The sequence below is a fragment of the Sturnira hondurensis genome, unplaced genomic scaffold, assembly GCF_014824575.4.
Source record: "Sturnira hondurensis isolate 20B ecotype Veracruz unplaced genomic scaffold, ASM1482457v3 Scaffold0007487, whole genome shotgun sequence".
NCBI classification, from domain to species: domain Eukaryota; kingdom Metazoa; phylum Chordata; class Mammalia; order Chiroptera; family Phyllostomidae; genus Sturnira; species Sturnira hondurensis.
Window position 1 is genome coordinate 2,036,961 of NW_028080118.1, and position 5,220 is coordinate 2,042,180.

The 5,220-nt window shown below is 37.0% G+C and overlaps 1 pseudogene; it reads right to left on the minus strand.

Annotated features, from left to right (window-relative positions):
- Positions 1-4,466: 4,466 nt before the first annotated feature.
- LOC118991415 (60S ribosomal protein L23a-like) lies at positions 4,467-4,920 on the minus strand (annotated as a pseudogene).
- Positions 4,921-5,220: the final 300 nt, after the last annotated feature.

The following is a 5,220-nucleotide window of genomic DNA, read 5'->3' on the forward strand; positions in this document are numbered from 1 at the left end:
CCCTTGCCAATTTCACTCTATTTCCGTCTACTTAGCTAGCATATATTAGAGCATTGCCTAGTGCCCAATGTGATATCAAAATAGTCCGTTGAAAAGTAGAAAATTCCATGGATAGGTACTAATTTACCAATTTTACCGATTTTTTCTGAATTCATTAAGGTTTATAGATAGATTGATCTGCTTTGGACAAAGTTGATATATTCCTATAATGTCATTATTGCTATTCACATTTAATAAAATCAACTTTAACAATAGCAGAATAATATTGATGAAATTCATATACATTCTAAACTGGTCAGGTATATGTGAAAGATCAGCAACTTCTCTCACAGACACTGTAGTCATCCTTTGTGATGCATTTTGATGAGACATATGCAGCATTTTCTTCAGTAATTGCATTTTCTAAGTGTTTCCTTTCTCAACTTGTGGGGCAATTTTATCCACTTGTTCTCCATTTTATTTTTCAGAGATGCCTCATATATATTGAAACACTATGGAATTTTTTCAGGTTTATTGAGATGTGATTGACAAAAATTTTACATATGTCAGATGTAAAACATGATGTTTTGATACATTGTGAGATGATTACCACAATCAAGCTAATTAAAATCCATCATCTCACATAGTTACCTTTTTTGGTGGTGAGAGCACTTGAGATCTACTGTCTCAGGACATTTGAAGTGTGCAGCACATCATTATTAACTATCACTGTTATGCTGTGTGTTAGGTCTCCAGAACTCATTCATCTTATAACTGGAAATTTGCACCCTTTGACCAACACCTACCCATACCCCTCACCTCCCAGCCCATGCAAATGACAAACAGGGAAGTGCAAGTGAAAAATACAATGTGATATTGTCTAAAAACTGTTAGAATGATTATAAAAGACACATGGACAATAACAAGGGGGGGCGGAAATAGGGGAGGGAGGTGGAGAGGGTTGGGGTGATGGGGAGGGGTGGGGGGAGTCATAAAACTGTACTTGAACAACAATAAGAAATGTTTAAAAATAAAATAAAATATTTCAAAAAATAAAATAAAATACTCTTAAAAACAAAAATGTTATAATAGGTATTATAAAAAATAAAGATAACAAATATTGGTGTGGATGTGGAGAAAAGGGAACACTTCTACACTGTTAATTGAGAATGTAAATTGGCACCACTGCTATGGAAAATAGTATGGAGGTTCCTCAACAACTGAGAAATGTAGCTACCATATGACTCAGCAAATACACTTCTGGATATTTTTCCAAAGGAAATGAAATCAGTATCTTAAAGTGATATCTGTACTCCTATGTCCATTGCAGCATTATTCACAGTATCCCAGATATAGAAACAACCTGTGTCCATTGACAGAAAATAAAGAAAATTATATATAATAGAATATTGATCAACTAAGCTAATGCCATTACAAAATGAAAAAATGGTTGTGAATAAGAACAAGACAATCGGGGGGGGGGAGGATTGAGTGTGAGAGGTGTGGTGGGTGGAGTGGGGGAGAGTGGTAGGAGGGAAAATGGGAACGACTGCAGTTGAACAATTTTAAAAATTTTAAAAAAGAACAAGAGGGGTAGAAGGAGAGGGTAGAGAAGAAGATGAAGTGAAAACAAAACTATTTACTGTCTATTCCTTTATAGAAAAATTTGCTAGTCCTGGAAGTAAAGAATGATTAAAAGGCAAAACAGCACTTGGCCAAGTTAATTTTGCTTAGGGGAAAGACATTGAAAGGAATTTTGGTAGGATTTATGCCACTGACAAAGTGACGAGACCATCAGGAACACATTTGGTGTTTTTTATACAAGAGTTAGCTGGAGTCTGCTGACTCCAGGAGATTCTGGGCACTGCCTACTTGTCTCTATATCCATCAATTTGGTTTAAGCTAGTATAGAAATTTTGTGGATAGAAATATATGTGGTCTCACCTGTTTTATATTTTTTCTCTACCTTTTCTTTGTAAGGAATCTTGAACTGAGAGGGGGCAGAAATTTACATTCTTTGTTTCCTAAGCACTTTCATCTGTCATCAGTGTAATTCCAGCAGCTGGGTACTTCGATTGTTTGTTGTATCATTACCATTGTCCACAGTGTAGTGAAAATAATACAGTAATGCAGATCTATTGATATTATTATTGTCATCATCATCATTATCGATTGTGTTTCAAAACTGCAGTGCTCTTCCTGCATTAAAATAATTAAAGTGACTTATATAAAAGCACAGATAAAATAAAAAGGTGAATGACCAGAAAAAAGAGATATAAGAATTAATATATGGGCCCTGGCTGGTGTAGCTCAGTGGATTGAGTGCAGGCCTGCGAACCAGACGATCGTGGTTCGATTCCCAGTCAGGGCACATGCTTGGGTTGCAGGCCAGTTTCCGGCAGAGGCCAGTTCCCTGCAGGGGATGCACCAGAAGCAACCATACATTGATGTTTCCTTCCTCTCTCCTTCCCTTCCCCTCTAAAGATAAATAAATAAAATATTTAAAAAAAAGAATTAATATATGAAGTGACCCTCACCCTAACCCTTTTCAAAAGCAGCAAGAAAAATATAAATGTCCCCATAGGAAAATGGGCAAAGATTTGGTTAGGTAACTCCCAGAGGAAACATGTATGATCAATTAACTTCAGAAAAAATGTCCTAATTTTACTGGTGCTAACTGCATTAATTACTGAAAAATCACTTGGCATTTTTCTCTCATCTCATTTGACACTAATGAAAAGAAAGAAAAAATGTTTTCATACATTCACAAAATATTTACAGAGCACTTGCTATGTCTTAGATATTGTATCTACTAATCCCTGGAGTGCTAGTCAGGACTTTGCTCCTATTATGTGGGCTTATCCTTGAGTAGGAGTATGCTAACAGCTCTTTTATGTTCCAGTAAATGGCCCCCTGCAAAAATAAAATCAGAAGTTCCAGGTGTTCTAAAGTCAACTATAAACAAATTTTGGGTTAAAAATCCTAGATTCAAAGTCACAAACTCAAATACCTATAGAGTTCAGGCAGTTCCTTTAAGAAAGTGAGGCAGCCAGGAGGTGAACTATGTTCACAGCCCATCTAAATAGACCAGTTAGTTTTGGATTCAGGAGATCTTGCCTTGCAAGGAACATGCACTCATGTTGTCAGAACTTTGGGGACAGAAAGAAAAAAAAATTACAATAGAGCTCCTAATTTTTCATTTTTGGAAACTAATGTTAAAATAAAGAAGAACAATATGAAGGTTTTCAAAGAAGCATCTTCATTTGCCTTGTAGCACTATAGTTTGACTGGAATTTCTACATTTGACTCTAGAAGTAAAGTTTAAAACATCTAGTCTAGTCCTAAAAAATAACTAAGATTAGTCTAACCAACCTTAAGAGGGAGGTTTGAGAGTCAAATGGTCTGGAGAGTTCAAAAAGAAGGTTAACTCTTTCAGACTAGGGAAAAATACTTGTACAGACTTCACTTTGTACTTTGTATTTTCATGTTGGAAGAGCACTGCAGTTCTGAAACATACGTGTAGTTTGAGGTGGCAGGGCCTTGGATATCAGTAATTGTGGTGGAGGTGGAATACTTGGTACTGCAGTTTGGAGAGCAGTGGTGTCAGTGGTAGGGCTCAGCACTGAGAATCATTATTGAGAAGGAGACCTCTACAGCTTCCTATAGCAGCAGTTCTGGAAAAATCATGGAGGACCAAAATTCAACTGTTCCTCTGGGGAGCAAGAAAAGCCATGCTGTTAATTTATCAGGCACACTACCCAGTAATATCTTCTTTATTTCTCCTAAACTCTAATCTCTAATTTTCTAGATTTGATTTTATTTTAAAAATAGAACAAATCAAATAGGACATATGCAATATGATCTCACCTTTAACAGGACGCTAAACAACAAGACAAACAAGCAAGCAAAATATAACCAAAGATACTGAAATAGAGAACAGGCTGACAATGACCAGAGGGGAGGGAATTTCAGGGGGAAAGGGGAAGGATTTGTAGGAACAAGTATAAAGGACACATGGACAAAAACTAAGGGAGTGGAAATGGGAGGGAGGTAGGGAGCACTTGGAGGGGTAGGCTGGGATGGGAGTAAAAGACAGGAAACTACTTGAACAACAAACTAAATTTAAAAAATTAATTCCATTGAATTACCTAAATAAAATATGCTATAACAGTAAAAAAAGACATATGCAATGTATCTTATGTCTCATATTTCATGAAGCAGTTTGTTTCTGCTGAAGTAGAAATCAATAAATGTAATTAAAATAAGATACTGTGTTTTTCATCTAAAATTGGGCAAAACATTAAAAGTGAATGAGACAGTATTGTATAACACATTGAATAATAAAATCTGAGTACAAACAGCAACTCTGCTACTTCCAATTCTGTGTACTTTGGCAAACAACATGTACCATATATGCTACAAACATGTATCCTATCTTTTTTTTAGTATTACATTTTTATATTTAGAATTAGCCAGCTGGACTCAGTTTAGAGGATCCCAATTCTGTTGACAGCATATAAAGCATCCTAGTCTGGAGCCAGTCGAACATATGCCTTCTTCTCCCCATCAGGCCCGATCAGGGTGTTCATCAGGGTGTTCATGTACATCAATGTCATAGAGCTTCCTCACAGCCTATTTGATCTGGTGTTGGTTGGCCTTGACATCCATAATGAACACAAGTGTGCTGTTGTCTTCTGTCTTATTCATGGCTGACTCAGTAGTCAGGGGAAACTTGAAAATGGCATAGTGGTCAAGCTTGTTTCTCCTGGGGGCACTCTCCTGAGGATATTTAGGTTTCCTTCAGAGGCCCCGTGTCTTAGGCCTTTGGTAGGTGGGTGACCTCTGGTAGATTGGTGCTTTCTTTGACTTCAAAGCCTTTGCTTTGGATTCAGCTTTGGGAGGGGTAGGGGCTTCCTTCTTTGCTTTGGATGCCATCTTCATCTATCCTTTCTGAACTTAAGTTTCCTTGGTAAAGGGGAGCTAATAATAAACTCCACTTGGGATTGTCGGGAAGATCAATTAAGGTAATGCATATGAAGTACTTGGAATGGTGTTTTGTGCATAGTAAAGGCTCAATCAATGTTAGCTCTCATGACATTACCTATTAACATAAAGAAAGTGTTCAAGGTATTGGCATAATGGTGGGGCAAGATGAAGTGACCTTGAGGACTTTGAGAGAGAAACCACCTGCATGGCAGTGATATTGGCATGGTCCACTAAAGGAATGAACAGAGGCATTTC